Raw genomic sequence first — 20,934 nt, 5'->3', positions numbered from 1 at the left:
GGGTGTTGGACTTGGATCTGATTGAATTGTCATTTACGTTTATGCCCTTTTTACTTCTATTTCATCTCCACCGTTAATTTAAGGAATATTCTAAGAATCTTTGATCCAATGGTGTTTGATCACTGGTCCATGGGTGGACCACTTTGAAACTTCCCCACCCTAGTGGGCACCTAAGAGGTATGAGAGATAGAAACTAGTGAAATTCAAATTCTGTCTTGTGATAAAAAATAATATTTAATATACATTGTTTACAAAATATTCTTTCTGTGTTACTTTATTCTGGGTCGATCAATTGACCCTACGACAACTCTATCAATGGTCACTACATATATACACTGCTTAGCATTCGCAGTTGAATACTAGAGTTTGGGCCTATTGTTCTGGTGTCAATTCGATCGGTCTTTCAACGACTACAACTTTGACGACCAGGACCTATATTCTATCGAACATTGTCCCCGATGATGACCATCTCCAAAGGAACCCAAACGATCACCACCTCGCGACTACTACTCACATCAAGGCCTAAGTATTAAAGACGTTTATGTCTTCTCATCACGAGCATTCTACCTAGCTATAGACGTACACTCATATTATCCCAACACTTAGAGAAATTCCTACCCAACTGCTAACATAGGCATGAGTCTGTCTCTACATGAACCCTTCCAAGCATTAGTCTATCTTTACAGGCACACTAATATCATATGATGAGGCTTGACGACGATAGCGCACCTCGAGGCTCCTCATCTTCTTCCTCCAAGTTCCTCCTAAGCACCCTTTCACCACATTTCATTGTTCCTCTTCAATAAACATTGTTGCAGTAATTTGACCTAATTCGTCCGCACGATCAGTTACAAATGTCATTTTTATTTTGTGAAACAAAGTTTTCTTTATCAATAATAAACTAGTGTTTTCTTGCCATGTCTATTGTATTTGATATGTCAATCAATACCTTGATTATTAAAAATATATTAAACAACATATGAAATAGAAGAATCTGAAATGCTAAGCAAAGTGGACAAAAAGATTTCTTTTCTAAGTCTGATTGAGATCAACAGATTGAAATTTGTGCGATTGAATAACTAATAAAAAGATTGGTTAATGAAATCTCAAATACTGCAAAGCATATAAGGGGATGGTTTAATGGTGGCTAATAAACAATAGCTGAGTTAATCTATAGTGAATGTGATTATGCGTGTTCGTTTCCACTCCTAATGCATCAGTTTAAGTATATATTGTATTTGAGACATCAATTTATAGTATTCGAGCAAATTCAAGAAATTTATTAAAAAAATATTTATATTTGAAAATCATTATACTTATATTGTTCTCAAATGATAGTACAAAATTAAGCCAATTAAATTTTCATTATATGAAGAAAAAAAAATACTTGAACTTTAGTAAAAGAAAATTTTCACTAACAATTAAAATTCTAAAGCACTTTTCAGTAATGTAAATTCTTGCATGAATTTAATATGTAAATTTAAATTAAACATATTATATAGAAATATTAATAGTACGTCATTTCGTTCTTGTGCTCCCAAAGTAGTTATAATTTTATAAATTTACCTCTGAATTTTTTTAAACTAATACAAATAAAAGTCATAAAATTGCAATATTATATTAAGAAGATTTTCATGTCTATTTGCACTTTAAAGTTATCAAAAGCATTTATTTATATATATATATATATATATATATTACTAATATCGAATTATTAAAAAATAAAAATTCATATAAAGTGAAATATAAACATGAAATAGTCATGGTCAGTTGCCAAATTAATGAATCTTCATAAAGTGAACAGGATCCTTGCTGGTGCTACTAACATACTCTCTAACATACTTTCCATTCCTCAATTCCCCTTGACTCTTTCAATAACAACTTCCATATGAATGAGGAGTGACCTTAGAAGACCTTCCAATACCCTTTCTTTCTCTTTTAACACATATTCTTTGTTGGATGTAGAGAATTCATAGAAAGGACAAAGAGCTTATGAAATTGAGGAACAAAAAGCTGGAAATCTTAGAGCTAGTAATCGATTAGGGTAAGCAATTGAATAACTTACTTCTTGCACACGATTCAATCCAAAGGAAATATTGTAATGCAGATGTAGAATTTCAATAACAAAATTTGAATGTAGAAGAGAAGAAATTGAAGAAGAAATCGAACAGCTAACTTCTTGCCAATGAGCAATCCAAAGGAAATCAGGCAATGCAGATGAAGAATTACAATAACAATGGACTGCACCTAGATCTTTCTTCAATCTTCTTTCAATCACAAAGATTGAGCAGAAAGAAGGGATAATAAGAGAATTATTCCAAATGATCCTTGGTAGAACAGAAGAACTTGAGAGGGAGAGGGACACGTGTTTCGGGTTGGTGGAAGAAGGTTGATGGAATGTGGTAACAACACGTGGAAAAGGAGCTGTGAGAATTAACCTTGTCTCGACACGTGGAACAAAATGCATTAGGATTTGAAAGGGAGAGGGACACGTGTTTCGGGTTGGTGGAAGAAGGTTAATGGAATGTGGTAACGACACGTGGAAAAGGAGTTGTGAGAATTAACCTTGTCTCGACACGTGGAACATAATGCATTAGGATTTGAGAGGGAGAGGGACACGTGTGTCGGGTTGGTGGAAGAAGGTTAATGGAATGTGGTAACGACACGTGGAAAAGGAACTGTGAGAATTAACCTTGTCTCGACACGTGGAACAGAATGCATTAGGATTTGAGAGGGAGAGGGACACGTGTTTCGGGTTGGTGGAAGAAGGTTAATGGAATGTGGTAACGACATGTGGAAAAGGAGCTGTGAGAATTAACCTTGTCTCGACACGTGGAACAAAATGCATTAGGATTTGTTCTTCTAACCCTTGTTCTTTTCTAATATATATTGATAAAATCAAGAAATATAATAGAGAGAGATAAATATATGATAAATGACATGGGTTCTCTATATCAACCAAGATTTATTTTGAGTAAAATCGCTCTAGCTTAGGTGCTCAATAATGTTTAGACATGTGTCTTTGAAAAATCTAACTCACGATAAATGTCAAAATATTAATAGACCACCTAAAGTTAGGATGATATTATTCAATATTTGCCTTGAGTGATTTAAACAACCCCTTTAAAGATATGATGGAAAAAAAGAGAAACACAAGTGAATGTAAAAAAATCATGGTTAATTATTTGATGGTGTAAAATATACAAAAAAAAAAAAACAACTTCACATTTTTATTGAGTTACAGCTGTGGTACCCTTGTTTTTGGTATATAAATACGAGAAAAAACTACGACCTAAGATCTGAGCAACAAGGTATCCTAAGAGATGCAGATCAGAACGTTTTGGGCTGCTTCTCTAGAGAGGTAACACACCTTTGGGCTTATGAGGCAGATGTCATAGCCATCCTTAGTGCTCTCCCCTTCCGTCAACAATTTAATATCTTAAGAGCAATCATTGAGAACGACTCATTGCTTGCGGTAGGTTAGGTTAATAATAAGGCATATAGACCACAAAAATTTATTGAATTCCTTAAATAGATTTGATCAATTGATGCTAGAAGTTATGTGTCTGGTTGTATATCTTTTTTCAGAGAGTTAAATAGTTTTGCTGATTATCAACCAAGACTAGGGTGTAGGCAAGGTGTTTTATATACAATCATGTGTAAGGTTCAGATGGGTTCTCCCTCTAAGAAGAACATATAAATTGATATGTGTTAATGATGACAAAGACTATGGAAACAATGACACAAAGCTATGAAGATCATAGAAAAGATGTGGAGTCCAAGAGAAGCCGATGGAGACCAGAAGATTGCATTAAAGCAACAAAGGACAGTGAAGAAGCTTCATCTCAAGGACAAAGAGAAGATCTACATGAAGAATATAAAGATCAAAACAAGACCAAGCCAAGACATAGAAAAACTACAGTAAGACAAGGTCAACACAAAGCATATAAGAACTAAGCAAAGTAGACCACAACCAAAGGAAATGCAAAGAGGATCAAGACCAAGAGCACCTTGAAGAATGGATAAGCCAAGGTCAAAGACAAGTTGAAAGAAGAAACATCAAAAGACTTGATGACAAAGGACAAAGCATTAAAAGTATCCAAGACCAACTGGACAAAGTGCATGGTACAACATTGTCCGCGTGTCCAACAAGTCTAAGTCTGCAAGCTTTGTATGAAGATTCAAAGTCATCGTTTGAAGACTCCAGACAACAACCAACAAAGAGCAGTGACCAAGAGAAAGAAGCTATAAAGGGGTAGAACCGAACGCAACAAGGAAATAGTCATGTGCATCCCTAGTATGGAGCAAGACTTGCATCAATATGAGTGCAACAGTTCAATTGAATCAGATGCCATCACTCAATGAAATCAAAGCATCCACCTCACAAAGATAAACATGGTGCAAAAGGAAAGACTATGAGACCACGCTATCCCTACAAGCAGTGAAATCTGGCAAGGTCCATACACTAATAGTCTGATCAGTTGAAGCGCTGAAAGTCAAGGCAGTATGCAAAGGAGTTGCACAAGTCTCTGCCAACATCTGATCTCCCAAGTCCATAAAGACAAAGCTCGGATCGTCCAAAGCTCAAAGTCTCACAAAACAAAAAGATGATATCTAACATTCACCTCTACACAGAGTAAAGCTATTCAACGAGAAATCAAAGTCATGATGACTCAAGCCTTTAGAAGAGGAAAATGTCTCATAAGGAAATAACTAGAATCATGATTAGCTCCCAGAGAAGTAACTAGAAACAAGCAACTAGACGTCATATACTATTCTTGTTCACATTAGACTAGTTAGATCGATTGCGAAAGTACCCAACAAGACACAGACCTGTCACTTCCGCAGAAGCTATGTGGAGTGCCTATTAGTCGAAAGTAGATATGTATTATCAAGCATAAGCATCCATGACATAAGATTCAAACCAAGTCTAAGCATGATGTGAAGGGTTAAAGACCACGGGGACACAATAAGGGGGGTTGGATTTTGTCCATGTAATTTGATCGTGATTGAATAGTTTCTACTAGAATACGTAAATAGAAGGCTTTGGTAAAACCCTTCATCTAGAGACAAGTTGTGCAGATAACAAGTTTAAGCAGCAGACAATGCACACAAGTCTTTTATCCCGGTTCACCCCATATCGGTGGGCTACATCCAATCCTTGGAAACTGCCAAGATTTCCACTATTGAGTATCAAGGACTTCTTCTTACAAGTATTATTGTAGGAGCCTCTTCAGGCACATGGAGTATTCTTTTTCTTGTCTCTCCAAGCATTGTTGAGTATTCTTTGAACCATTGTCTCTGCAGGCAACAAATATTCTTTATCCTGCCTCTTCAGGCATGTGGGGTATTCTTTTATCACTGCCTATCTAGACAAGTATTCTTTCTACTGCCTCTCCAAGCATGTGAAGTATTCTTTTACCACTGCCTCTCTAGGCATAATAAGTATTATTTCTCCTGCCTCTCCAAGCATGCAGAGTATTCTTCGTCCTGCTTCTCCAAGCATTGTTGAGTATTCTTTACCAAGCCTCTTCATGCTCAACAAGTATTATTTTCCATGCCTCTTCACACATATATATATATATATATATATGAATCGATTATAGAGGGGAGTTTTGTTCATACAGAGTTATGAAATGTATGTAGATATACAATAAAATCAATTCATCTCTAGTTGCATAGGATAGAGCGAATAGACAATTGATTGCTCTCAATCCTTGTGTTAAATGGTGTTGGATTCTCTTGATCAAGGTCGACCTTCCATATAGCATAGGCCTAAATGTCTTCATTGAAAGAGCCCTTTGCCTTGCTAACTCTTGAAAGCATATATGTATATGACATTTGAATTCATGCTTTCCTCTTTTTTTTTCATCTCTCCTTTTCTCTAAGTGTTTGACTCTAAAGCTCAAATTTTGACTGAGATGATTCTAATTTCTCCTTATCAATTTCATTTTTCTTTCAAGGTAGTTCGATCTCTAGTGGAGTAGACATCGACAAACTTTTCTCCTTCAAATGAAATGGGTATTTATACTAAACTTTGAAATATAGTCGTTGTGTTTAAAGTATTACTTTGAATATATAGTGAACTATTGGGGAGTAGAAAAGTAGCCGTTCTGATCACAGGTGCATGTTGTTAGCTTCTAAGGTCTGTGTCAGATATATGAATACTTACGTGTTGTTGAAGTGTGCTGGAGTTGGGTCTTCATCGTCTAAGATTCTTGTAGGATAGGCTCGACTGACTCATCGCATCACTCTTATACTTGGTTTGAATCTTGTAGCCTTTAGGTCATATGAGCATGTGCATGATAAGACATCTTCTGCTTTCGGCTAGTAGGCGGTCCTCATAGCTTCGGCGAATGTGACAGGTTTGTGCATTGATTAGTACTTTTTCACTAGCCCCAATTGATCATATATGAACAAGCATATTACTTTCGGTTGCTTGTTTCAAGTTATTTCCTTAGGAGCTACATATGATTCTGGTTGGTTCCTCAAAAGACTAGTTCCTCTTCTGAATACTTGAGTCATTATTGCTTCGAGTAGCTTTCTGATGCACGGAGGTGGAAGTCATACTATGTCTTGGGGTTTTGTAAGACCTTAAGCATCAGACGATCTAAACTTAGTCTTCCTGTAAGACCCGACTTAGGGCCTAATTACTATTATGTAAATTGTTTGTGTTATACGTGAAATAGTGACTTTAAAAGGGAAATTATTTGTTAGAGAAAATATTAAGCCTTAGTAATGTCTAGACATCGATGTATGTGATATTACGAGCGCTTTGACTGTAATATTACTAGGGTTCAGTGACAATGACTTTTTAGGTCAAAACTGCCCCATCGACGATGAGTTAGCAATTCTCGACGACGAGGACATTTTTTGTGGTCCACACCTTATGGAAAGATATTGGGCATGATTGTAAGAATATTCCATGGGGGAATATTCCTCTTTTTTCCTTTCGGGAGGATTCTATTTAAATTAAATGAGTTTTTATTTAAATAAAATGCATTTAAATTATTTTAAAACCTATGATTTAATTAAATAAAGAGCAGTGATATTTGGTACGAAGGCCTAAGGCACGAGAGTGCACGAGGAGCAATTAGTGGCGGTTTTAAACCGCCACTAACTTGCGGTGCCAGGAAAAAATTCAAATTTAATGCATTTATGGCGGTTTAAAACCGCCACTAAAATATGGTGCTTTAATAACCTTATACGTTACACATTTCTGGCGGTTTGAAACCACCAGAAACTGCCTCGTGCTTGGTGCACGAGACCCCACCTCGTGCCCCACAACATTTTCCTTAAATAAATAAATTTTGAAAAAAATATGATAAGGAGATAATGGTGGACGACCAAGGTTTGATGGTGGTGATGGAAGACTTTCTCAAGCTTTAAAGAGGTCAAAATGGTTAATGGTGAAGGGAGGAAATCATGGGGATGTGTCTCCTTGACCCCATTAATACAAGGACTTGTGTTTAAACTTTTGAAAGTTAAGGTTTTAATCACAATTTAATAGAGGATTAAAACATGATTTTAAAGAGATTTTGGAGAAGAAAATAAATTGCAAAAACAGCACTATTGACTTGGTCATGGCCGAGTTTTGAAGAGGAAAAGAGGAGGGAAAATTTGCATTCATTCCCCAATTAAATACATTGTCTTCTATTCTACACTATAAATAGAGTTATATCTTCTCATTTCTTCACACCAAGATCTCTCCTTGCTGAAGTTCGAAGTGTACGAGTTCCTGACATATCCAAAGTCTTAAAGACATTTCTGCTGCAAATTTAGGTAAGGGCACTTTGACCACGACCTAGATACTTGTTTGTGATTTTGTATGACCCTGCTATGGACTATGTTATAGTGTACATGATTTGGTTGCTAGCTTGTACTTATGATATGCATGCAAGTTATACTTCTATAAATATGATGATGTTCGAGGTGCGAACATGTAAGGCTGGGAGCCTTAAGATGTTGACTAACTTGCATGGCATGAGTCTAACATCAAGTGACTCGATGGGCTTGATGGCCTGGATTAGTGACCGCGATGGACCTGAACGAGGGACAAAACATGAAATGACAGTGTGTTAGTGTTGGCTAACCCCGACCGTGGAGCTGCGGAATAGCGATTCTTGTTTGAGAGTCAACCCCGATTATGGAGTCTTGTTTTGTCCTACCTTTATGAGAAGGATTGGCGGTATGGATATCCAAAGTGTTTGCATGCATCTGCACGACATTGACTAACTAAACTTAGAACTATGATATAATTCCCCTTAAATGTGAATGTTAGATTAGGGTTTTACCTTGAATGCTAGGGTAGATACCTTAATTGACTATAGTGCTTGTCTTCTAGAAGTTGACCCATTCTTGCTTGCTTGTGTGTTTTTTGGGGCGCTTATCACCTAGAGGGATCACCGAAAGATGAGCCTCGAGCTGCCTGATGCTAATTTTGACGCTGCGTGGGAGAACGACCACTCCCTCGGTTGGTATGTAGAAAGAGGTCTCACTATGGAGATGACCTTTACCAGAGAAGGACAACGAAAGGAAGTCAAAGGCTTTAGGGTAGAGGTGAGGATGCCCTATCCTCCCCCACGGTTCGACCCGCCCGGAGAGGACGTCGCACTGTCTCCTTCGATGGAGGTGGATTTTTCTTACACTCCAGATTATGCCCCACTGTCGCCCGAGTATACCTCTAAGTCGCGAGGGTATACTCCCAGACCAGATTCTCCATTTTACTCACCGGCTTTACCAGAGCCTGTGACCACCGTTGTAGCTCCTGTGTTGAAGATGCTCATGCTGAGGACCGTGCAGATGAGGTGCTTAGCCTGTTCGATGAGCTATATGAGAGGCATAGGCGTTGGATGAAGACCTTGGTTCAGGATGTCGTTGTAAGACCAAGATTTGGTCAGGTTGTACAACTCTATGTTTTGATGATAACAAGTTTATATTTGTGTATGAACAATTAGGGTACTCTAACATTTTTCTTTTTTAAGTGTTTAACAAACAGGTTCTGACTCTGACCCAAAGACATATTCATCAGAAGTTAAAGACCAAAGAGTAACCAGTGTAACACTTCTGCAATTACTACGTTCTCCTGAATGGTAGTAAATGCTTCAAAGGTTCTGAAGATTAAAGCTCTGATGTGGGCTCTGAAGATTCAAGTGCTAAAGTTCTGAAGACCAGATGTTCTGAGCGAATAGTCCAGAAGCTGAAGATTTGAAGACTTTGAAGTCCAAGAGTAAACTGGCTTTCAAGACAAAAGTACTTCTAATTCTGAAGGCCAGATGTTCAGAGTGAACGGTCCAGAAGCAGAAGTTATGAAGGTCAGAGGATCCAGGCTTCCTTTTGACTCTGATCAATTTCTTCACAAGTTCCAACATGAAGTTTCGCCAAGATCAGAAGTCAACTAGGCTAAGGCAATGTCATTGTCAATAGTACAAAAGCAGTGTACTATTCTGACCGCCTTACCTACGAGGTTCAGCCACAGTAGGTTCTAGAATTTCCAAAATTTCCCTCCAACGGATAGATTCTTTCAACGAATACAACACCTCACCTTGGAGTATAAATAGGCTGAAGAGAGAAGAAATTTACTAAGAAACTATTGTGCAATACAAGTGAAAACCTTCAAGCAAATATCTTAGAAATATTTCTTCATTGTTCTTATTGTGTTTACTCCTGCTTGTTTAGAAGCAACTTATTGTAAGCAAAAACCTTCTACAATCTAATTGTATTTCCTTGAGAGACCAGAGAGGTTAGGATTCTTGAGAAGACTAAGACTCGTGTGTCTTGGTGTTGCTAGTTCTTAGATTTGTTAGTCACTGAGTAAGGTGTGCTAGTGGAGTTGTAACAATCTTTGATTAGTGGATTACCTTCATTCTACGAAGGAAGAAATCACCTTAACGGGTGGACTGGACTAGCTTGAGGGATTTATCAAGTGAACCAGGACAAAATACTTGTGTTCCTTTCTCATCTCTTTATCTTTTGCACTTTGTGTTCTTGAAACCGAGAAGATTTCCTAAAATCTTAGAGGGAAAGTTTTTAAACGTAAAACCCTATTCAAATCCACCCCCCCTTTTCTAGTGTTTTTCATACCTTCATTTGTTGATGCATTGTTCATGACCAGAGGACTGTGAGTCGGGTGGGAGAGTGTGGAGTCTGTACTTCGGGTTTGGTGAGGTCAAGTTCTTTTCCTTTTCTAGGGTCTGATGCCTTCTTGAAGTCATCTTGTGTTGATGGACTCGGGAAATGCTAGGGCATTAGTTTCCTTCATGGTTTAATAATGATGGATGTATCAAACTTATTTCTGAGTTAATAAAATGAGTAATTCAGTATTTATTTTGTTATTATTTATTGTTTATGTTTTGGAAAAAGTTTTTTTATATTTCGGTAAATATTTACTCAGATTTTCGAAAAAGGTTACTGAAGTGACCATCGAGAAACTAGGGCTTTACACACACACACATACAATTAAAGGGGATTATTCGGTTATAAATAGTTATCAATGGTTGGTGGCTTGTGATGATAAATTTCCTGCTACCCTCCTTTCTGGCATGCTTTATGGAAGATTCAGGTTTCGCATAATATTCAGTTCTTCGTTTGAAAAATTGTTCTTAATTCTCTCCCAACCTTAGATTTTTTTTCCATCGCCATATCCCTACTATGGGGATTTTGCGCCTGAGTGATCTGATATGTAAATAAGTAACACAAGAAAGGGGGGGTTTGAATTGTGTTCTTAAAAATTACTTGTTAAAACTTTAGTTTATGAAAAGAAGATAAGTTCTTAAGAAAATTGTTCTGGTGACTTTTCAAAAACTGTTTAGTGCAGCGGAAGTAAGTAAATAAAGCAGAACGATCAGCACACAGGAATTTATACTGGTTCACCCTAAACGATTGGGCTACGTCCAGTACTTGGCCACCACCAAGATTTTTACTAGCAAGTATCAAGGACTTCTCCAATACAAGTATTAGACAGGACTTCTCCAAGTATTATCACGGACTTCTCCAAGTATTGTACAGGACTCCTCCTAGTATTATCACGGACTTCTCCAAGTATTGTACAGGACTCCTCCTAGTATTATCACGGACTTCTCCAAGTATTGTACAGGACTCCTCCTACAATCAACAAGATTGTTTGGCTCTACAAGAAATCTCTTCTCAAAAGAGTTGGTGTAGACAATTTATGGCACTGGAACTCTCAAGTGTTTTGGGTTCTGAAAGGACGTTTGAACACACAAGAGTTCAGAATCTAAGAGAGAAGTAAGAGAAGAGGTTTGACTCTTTTAAGGTTTGGTATTCTCTCTTGATTTAGCAGAGGTATGAGATCGGATTTGACTCTTGGGAAATCTGCTGTGAGCTTTTAATGCTTTGAAGAATGTTTGGAGTAACTGCTCTGAGTTCTTTCTTTTCTTGCAATAAATTTTTCTCTTCTTCTTTTTCAATCTTCAGATATGTCCTTTATATATGATCTTGCTAGTTGTGTAGCCGTTGAGACACAAAATCTGGCCGTTGTTTGTAGCCGTTGTGAGTGTCATCTAACCATTGATTCAAATCTCCGGTTGGTAGCTTCATTAAATGCATGCTGCTGTTCAAAGCTATCCTTTAGCCAAAAAGGTGTACTTTGTCAGCTAGTAGGTGGTGATAGCTTTGGGCTACTTTGCAGAAGAGAGACATTTTGGAAAAGTGATGTTGACGTGTTGTCCTTTTTCCTCTTCATTGGTCATCGAGACTTCTCTCTTCAAAGGTAAATCAGTTTGCACGTGACCAGATTAGTTTCCTTCTGACTAAAGCATGGGGCAAATAGTTGAGATACAATTTTGACTTTCCCGCTCAAAGGCTTCTTCTGAAATTCTGAGGTATGACGTGACATGAAACGATACAGAACAAGTGTCTTCCTTGTTTACTGGACGATGCGGTCATATCTTGCGTAAACTTCTTTTTCCTTATAAGGCTTAGACATATTCGTTGAAGCATGCGACCTTATAATATATATTTCCTGAAAAATGTCATTAACATCTGGAATTAGATTTTAGTAAAGAAAAGTATTTATAAAAATTGTTAGGATCAAAATAAGATTGAAACACGTTGTAACACGTTTGAACTTAACAATCTCCCCCTTTTTGATAATGACAATTTTTATTGAAAAGGATAATGATCAAGAGTAAAAAGAATTTATGCTCCCCCTAAATTGGGTAAGATAAAAGTTTTAAAAAAAACTTATTCAAATCATATTACTCCCCCTGAGTTGTATAAAACTTTGGTGTTAGGTTAAGGAAACAACCTTGAACTTGATCTTAAACTTTTCTATAATTCCTAATTCCTATTTTCTCCCCCTTTGGCATTATTAAAAAGAAAGGGAAAAGAAATTAGTAGAAAGGTATAATATGCATAGTAAACATGGCAAACGTTAGTTATAAAACGATAAGCATGATGGAACGATAAAATATGCATAATCAGTGAACAATTGTCTGAAAACATAAAAGTAAATGCGAATTGTTCAGGATAGAGAGTTAGCCATTAGCCAAAGCGTGTCAGCAGCTGATCGATTTTCTGGGCAAGAGTCATGAACTGCTGGTTGATGTGGTCACGGTGGTCTTCAAAGTCTTCTCTGGTGACAAATTGAGTCGCCAAGACTTGAGCACTTGAGCTTCCACGTTCAGTCTTGAAATCAGCTTGAAGTCCCTCAGATTCATCTTCTTCTTTTCCATCAGCAGAACTGTTCAGTTGTGACTCTGTATCATCTGCTTCTTCAAGCATCTTCTCCTTTCCTTTTTCAGTGTTGGCTTTCTCAGAATGAGAAACAACTTCAGGAATGTGAGTGGGTAGGAGTACAAACACCCACGTTCCAAATTTCAGTGAGAGCGCGGAGGTCCGATTCATGAGAGAATATGGCAGAGTACCAACATATCCCTCAGAGACACTCAATTTCCAGAACTCTGGATCAGGAACTTTGCAAGCGAGAAGTTGGAACAAGTAGTTGTCACCCTCTTGTCGTTTCCATGTAGCGGTGAGCTGATTGCTTGAAGACTTGTCAATCTTTCTTGCCAGAAGGTTCAGGTAGCTTTTGAACGATCCCTTGGTAGTCCTCAAGGTGCGTCTGCGTTGGATAGCGGAGGACACTAGCGTCTGAAGGCGCCTCTTTCTTGCTTGAGAAAAAATAGAGAACAGTACCGGATCTGCTTGCCTTCTTAGTGCTTGCTTTCGTGAACGGTTTGAGAGTAGAAGTCATATGCTCATCGGCAATCAATGACTTAGGCAAAGATTGAACAAGTTGGAATGCAGAGGCATTCTCTTGTGCAACGGCAGTTTGGTCAGTGATGAAAGCAGTGTTCATGGTAGAGTTTGGTTGAGATGTGAGTGGTTCATTTGTTGTTTCAGTCAAGGGTTCATTGAGGTTTGTGTTTGGTGGGAGTTTTGGCAATGGTTCAGTGTGGTGTTGTGAATGTGTTGGAGAGGAGTGTGGTGTTTGAGTATTGTCAACAAACAGTGAATCCAGAAATTCTTTGTTGGACATTTCAGAAGGAATTTCTTGATAAGGTAAGAGAGAGTTTGCTAACCTTGTGTGAAGAGCAATGTCCTCATCAAAGACGGGCTCCTCAGGTTCAGCAGAGAAAATCTTCCTTTTCTGACATGCAGGTTGTGGTTCAACAGTAACTTGAGATTCTTCAAATTGCTTCCTCAATCTCTTTAGCTTTTTGGGTTCAGCATTCTTGACAGGCGGAGAACCTTTTCCTGATCTGGTTCTTGAAGCGATGGGGTTGGATTGAGAATGCAATGGTTCACCACTCTTCACAATCTTGATTCGAACAGACTGTTCTTCCTCGTCCTCGGGGAACGGTGCGATGCGGAGAGCTGCAGGAACGATTCTCTTGGACGGTTCCTTCTTTGACACATCGGACAGTTCTGTCAGATTTTTCTTCCTTGTCTGGACAGTCTGTTCATCAGATACCTTTTCTTTTCCTCTGGTGTTTTTCCTTGTTCTGGGCAAGTATTCTTCAGGAACATCAGAGGCATCAAAGGGAATGTTCATTTTGCTCACATCTCCCAGTCTGATCGGTGAAGGAAAGATCACATCTTCATTCAAGCGATCCTCTGATTCCAGAAACTCTTTGATAACACCTTTCTTTTCGAAAATAACGGTCAGCAGCGAGCCAAAAGGAAGGTATCCTTAGCTTTTCTCCAGATAGTTGATCAAGTAGTTCCACATCAAGTGTGCAGGGTTAATTTTCACTCTTTGCAAGATCTTGTACAATGCGTACCTTGCATGCGCATTTACATAATTTCTTGCACCATCCTTTGGTAAGACAACCTTGCTAATCACAACATTGTTGAACTTTACATCATCAATGAGATTGCCCACTTCCACAGTCAGTGGTTCCTCTTGGTTCTTCCAAATGCACTTCCAGTCATTAACTTTCGCAAACCAATTTGGGGAATATTTTTCACCAACTTCCAACTTCACATTCAATGCTTCAGCCATGTCGTTGAGAGTCACTGAGATGATCTTGTCATTTACTTTGGACTTAATGACTTGTCTGTGATTTATCACAACGGCACAGTCATAGAATTCCTTTACCAAAGGCACATACACTTCGCGCTGAGCCATGGTGTACACCGTCTCCCAGTCCTGATGAAGTAAGTCTGCAAGCCCAGCCATCTTCACGAAGGCAAACACCTTCAGATCAAAGTACCTTGGGGACACAAGAGAGTTGTCACCCAGTTTCTCAGTTTTCACGGCTCCAACCTCCTTGAGTTGAACAGAGCGTTGGCGGTTGATCCTCTCTGATCTCCTCTGGATGATCTCCATTTCTTCAGCAGAGTAGGGTGTTTTACCACCTTTCTTGGATGGGGCCTTAGATTTGGAAGGGGCTTTGGAAGAGGTAGCAAGAACTCCGGCCATTTGGGAATGAGAGGAAGTTTCAGAGAAGGCTTAGGGTTTCTTTACTTGGAAGAGAGAGAGAGAGTAAATGTCAAATGAAGTGAGGTGAAAGAGAGAGAAGGAAATCTTTTGGATATATTTGATTTGGAATAAGGAATGGCAGTTTTAGGTGGTGTGCAGATGGCGGTTTTCTTTTCATGAGAGGGAAACTATTAAACAATTGAGCAGTTGAGACCACGCGCGTTAAAAGTAAGAGAGATAACTGCTTCGCATTTAATGTGATGAGACCTTTCAAAGTTCACTGTTGTAGCACGTGCAAGAGTAATGATGCATTGAACTAAACAATGTCTTTGCCAGCTGTTAACCAAACGATATAGATTTCCTGAGAGCAACTTCATTGAACGGAGAGTTGTTGAACGATTTGATCTACTGGTTGAACAGTGAGGAGACAGAACAGTGCGGATGTTCTTCGAAGAACGAAACCTGCAAAATAGAAACCTTTGTTTCCATACCTTTTATTGAGCAGAGTGCATATTTATCCTTGTTCTTAGATCTGAGAATCTGCCTTCTAAAAGAGGTTTCGTGAGTATGTCAGCAAGTTGGTCTTCTGTGTGTATATGAGATATATCAATGTTTCCCTTTGCCACAAGATCTCTAATGAAATGATGTTTGATCTCAATGTGCTTTGTTCTTGAATGCTGAACTGGATTCTTGGCAATATTGATGGCACTTGTGTTATCACATAAAAGAGGTATCTTGTTTTCATGAATGTTGTAATCCTCAAGTTGATGCTTTATCCATAGGAGTTGTGTACAACAAGAACTTGCTGCCACATATTCAGCTTCAGCAGTGGATAAGGAAATAGTGCTTTGACGTTTACTTGTCCAGGATACTAAACAGTTTCCCAGAAAGTGACATCCTCCACTAGTGCTTTTCCGTTCAACTCGATCACCAGCATAATCCGCATCACAAAATCCTTTCAACCTGAAATCTTCACCTTTTTCATATAATAGACCAAGATTAGCAGTACCAATTAAATATCTAAAGATTCGCTTAACAGCACTAAGATGAGATTGCTGTGGGTTTACCTGAAACCTTGCACATAGACAAACACTAAACATTATGTCTGGTCTGCTGGACGTTAAGTAAAGAAGTGAACCAATCATCCCTCTGTACGATGTTGGGTCAACTGGTGAGCTTTCATCACTTTTGTCCAGAACAGTGTTGGGATACATAGGAGTACTCATCTCATTTGACTTGTGCATGTTGTATTTCTTGAGCATATCCTTTATGTACTTGGACTGATGTATGAAGATCTTGTCTTTCTCTTGCTTGATTTGAAGTCCCAGAAAGAATTTCAGTTCTCCCATCATACTCATTTCAAATTCACTTTGCATGAGAGTAGAAAATTCTTTACACAGTTTATCGCTAGTTGCACCGAAAATGATATCATCAACATACAATTGTACAAGGATGTAGTCGTCCTTCAATTGCTTCCTGAAGAGGGTGTTGTCAATCTTTCCTCTTGAAAAACCATTCTTCATGAGAAAGTTGCTTAGACGATCATACCAAGCCCTTGGGGCTTGTTTTAAACCGTACAGAGCTTTCTTCAACCTGTACACGTAGTCTGGAGTGGATGGTTCTTCAAAGCCTGGAGGTTGCTTCACATAGACTTCCTCTTCAATTACTCCGTTCAGAAAGGCGCTTTTGACATCCATTTGATATAGCTTGATGGAATGTTGACATGCAAAAGCTAGGAGTATCCTTATTGCGTCAATTCTTGCAACTCGTGCGAATGTTTCAGTGTAGTCAATTCCTTCTTGTTGGTTGTAACCTTGTGCTACTAGTCTCGCTTTGTTTCTAGTGACTTTCCCATTTTCATCCATCTTGTTTCTGAAGACCCATTTAGTACCAATGATAGATTTTCCAGTTGGTCTTGGAACTAGGGTCCATACTTGACTTCTTTCAAATTGATTTAGTTCTTCTTGCATAGCCAGAATCCATCCTTCATCTTGTAGAGCCTCTTCAACGTTCTTTGGTTCAATCTCTGAGATGAATGCGCTGTTTGATTCTTCTCTGAATGCTGATCTGGTCTTTACTCTTTCTGATACACTTCCAATGATTTGCTCTGGTGGATGATCACTTCTGTACTTCCACTCCTTTGTAAGTGAGATTCCGCTTGAAGTCATGACTTGGTCGGACTGTTCAGGAATAGTACCAGGAGGTGACGGAGATTGATCTTCATGAACTGATTCTGATGGTTGAGCTCTTGTTGTGTCGTCATCTGCTTCATCATGATCTGATAGGTCTAGATTGAGAAAATCTCTTTCTAAACGATCAACGGCCTTGATTGAACTATCATCGAACTTGACATTGATAGATTCTTCAACAACTTTTGTTCTTGAGTTGTAAACTCTATAGGCTTTGGAGTGAGAAGAATATCCAAGGAGAATTCCTTGATCAGACTTATTGTCAAATTTTCCGATGTTGTCCTTGGTGTTGAGAATGTAACACTTGCATCCAAATGGATGAAAGTACGATACAGTTGGCTTTCTATCTTTCCATAGTTCATATGGAGTCTTTTTCAACATGGGTCGCATAGATATTCTATTCTGAATGTAGCATGCAGTTTCAATAGCTTCAGCCCAGAAATACTTTGGTAGGGAAGTTTCACTGAGCATTGTCCTTGCCATTTCTTGAAGTGATCTGTTCTTCCGTTCAGCTACACCGTTTTGCTGTGGTGTCCTTGGAGCTGAGAACTGATGGCTGATACCTTCTTGTGCACAGAATTTTTCAAAATCTTCATTCACAAACTCTCCTCCTCTGTCACTGCGAATGGCTGTGATGCAGTAGCCCTTTTCATTTTGAACTCTTTTGCTGAAGATCTTGAATGCTTGGAATGTTTCATCCTTGCTTCTTAGGAAGTAGACCCAACAGAATCTTGTGTAGTCATCGATAATGACAAAACAAAATCTTTTTCCAGAAACACTAGCTACCCTAGTGGGACCAAACAAATCCATATGTAAGAGGTCCAGAGGTTTGCTAGTACTGACAAAGTTTTTAGCACGACAGGAGGTACGATGCTGTTTGCTTTGAGTACATGCAGAACATGTAGCATCAGATTTAATAGATAGTTTTGGCAAACCACGTACTAAGTCATTACTTATGATTTTAGTAATGGTCCTTAAGGATGCATGCCCTAGCTTCCTATGCCAAAGCCATGTATTATCCTCTGATGATACTAGACAAGTTACATTTTGATTTGCTAGGTTTTCCAAGTTCGTCTTATATAGATTCCCTTGTCTCTAAGCTTCAAAGATGATTTTGTCATCGGAATCAGTAACACTACACTTCACTTTATTAAAGGAAACAGTGAACCCACTATCACATAATTGACTTATGCTAAGTAGATTATGTTTTAACCCTTCAACTAATAAGACATTATTAATTACTGGAAGAGGTTCCTTACCAACAGTACCTTCTCCAACAATGAATCCTTTTTGATTTCCACCAAAGGTTACAAATCCACCATCAGATCTAACTTGAATCTTGGGGAACATAGACTTTTCTCCCGTCATATGACGCGAGCATCCACTGTCCAGGTACATTGTTGGCGTTTCCTTCGTTCTGTTAAGTAAATCTGCAACAGGAATTATTGATTTCTTAGGTACCCAGATTTTCTTGGGTCCTATAGGGTTAGTTGCACGCTTGGGAGGAATCTTCTTCTCATAGAAGATTTTCTTTCCTTCCCTTTCTATTGAACAGTTCACAACAAATTTAGATTCACTATCAATAGAAGAAGTAAACGATATATCAGACATAGTTTCATTAGACGGTTCACTGCTGTCAAAACCCAGACCACTTTTATCATATAAGTCTCTACTGTTTCCACATAGTTTAACTAAGTTGTCATGCCCTATTGTGAAAGTAGATAAATCATCAATCAAAACTTTGATTCTTTTCTTTAAAGCAGATACTTCCATTGTGGAGTCTTGTTTCTTTAAAAACTCATTTTCATGAATAATGGAATCTTTTTCTTTTAAAACTTTCTCATGTTCTTTTTGCAACTTGGAAAACTGTTTCTTCAGGTTCTTGTATTTTTCAGATAAAGTGTAAGAATGTTCAAGCAGTTCATTAAACTCTTCTTCAAGGTTTTCAGATCTTACCTAATCATCTTCATCATCATCTGATCCATCTACTGAAGCCATGAGAGCGAATAGAGATTCTTCATCTTCTTCTTCCTCGTCATCTTCAGAGTTGTTTTCAGAATCATCCCAGCCAGTTACTAGAGCTTTCTTCTTCTTGTAGAATGGTTTCCTGACAGGCTTTTTAGCTAGTCTAGGACAGTCTGGTTTGATGTGACCTGGCTTTTTGCATTCAAAACATGTAATGTTGCTTTTGTCTGCAGTTGAGGTGCTTTCACCTTTGTGTGGAAAGGATTTCTTTTTCTGACTTGATTCTCTTTTGTTGTCCTTCTTCAGGCCTTTTCCTCTTTGTTGTTTGATCCACATCTTTTTGAACTTTCTGTTGAACAGTGCTTGCTCATCATCGGACAGTTCTTCTGAGGAATCTTCTTCATCAGACATTTCTTTCGTCTGACTGTTTTTGGAGATGTTAGCTTTGAAGGCGATGCTTTTCTGCTTCTTTAGGCTTTCATCTTGAGAAAGTTCAATCTCATGAACCTTCAGAGATCCCAGGAGATCTTCAAGTTTTAGTGTGCTAAGATCTCTTGCTTCTTGGATAGCAGTAACTTTGGGTCTCCATCTTTTAGGAAGGCACCTCAGTATTTTTGTGATTTGATCAATGTGTGCGTATGTGCGATCGAGATTTCGAAGACCATTGATAATGGTTTGAAATCTTGCGAACATTTCATCAATGGTTTCATTTTCCTTCATTTTGAAGGTTTCATATTCAGCCACTAGTAAACTTACTTTGGCTTGACGTACATTTGCTGTACCTTCATAGGCAAGCCCTAGAGCTTCCCATACTTCTTTGGTAGTTGCGAGTCCATCAACTTTGTCCAACTGAGCTTTGCTTAAGGCACATAAGAGAAATAGTTTTGCCTTTGAATTGAGTTGATAGTCTTTGCGTTGAGCTTCTGTCAGCTGATCTTTCTTGATGGGTTCACCAGCGTCATCTTTATAGACGATGTTGCCATTTTCAATGATATCCCACAACTTGTAGCTTGAGGATTCTATGAAAAGTTGCATGTGCGTCTTCCAGTAGGGATATTCGGTTCCATTAAAGAAAGGAGGCTTGTTGGTGGATGAGCCCGTAGCGATAGCTTGATCTTCTGCCATGGATCTTTACTCTACACCTGTTAAGATGTTAGTTCTAGAGCCTAAGCTCTGATGCCAATTGATATGTAAATAAGTAACACAAGAAAGGGGGGGTTTGAATTGTGTTCTTAAAAATTACTTGTTAAAACTTTAGTTTATGAAAAGAAGATAAGTTCTTAAGAAAATTGTTCTGGTGACTTTTCAAAAACTGTTTAGTGCAGCGGAAGTAAGTAAATAAAGCAGAACGATCAGCACACAGGAATTTATACTGGTTCACCCTAAACGATTGGGCTACGTCCAGTACTTGGCCACCACCAAGATTTTCACTAGCAAGTATCAAGGACTTCTCCAATACAAGTATTAGACAGGACTTCTCCAAGTATTATCACCGACTTCTCCAAGTATTGTACAGGACTCCTCCTAGTATTATCACGGACTTCTCCAAGTATTGTACAGGACTCCTCCTAGTATTATCACGGACTTCTCCAAGTATTGTACAGGACTCCTCCTACAATCAACAAGATTGTTTGGCTATACAAGAAATCTCTTCTCAAAAGAGTTGGTGTAGACAATTTATGGCACTGGAACTCTCAAGTGTTTTGGGTTCTGAAAGGACGTTTGAACACACAAGAGTTCAGAATCTAAGAGAGAAGTAAGAGAAGAGGTTTGACTCTTTTAAGGTTTGGTATTCTCTCTTGATTTAGCAGAGGTATGAGATCGGATTTGACTATTGGGAAATCTGCTGTGAGCTTTTAATGCTTTGAAGAATGTTTGGAGTAACTGCTTTGA

This window comes from Lotus japonicus, chromosome 3, assembly GCF_012489685.1.
Source record: "Lotus japonicus ecotype B-129 chromosome 3, LjGifu_v1.2".
Classification (NCBI taxonomy): Eukaryota; Viridiplantae; Streptophyta; class Magnoliopsida; order Fabales; family Fabaceae; genus Lotus; species Lotus japonicus.
The sequence above is the reverse complement of the archived record's forward strand: the minus strand, read 5'-3'. Positions refer to the sequence as shown.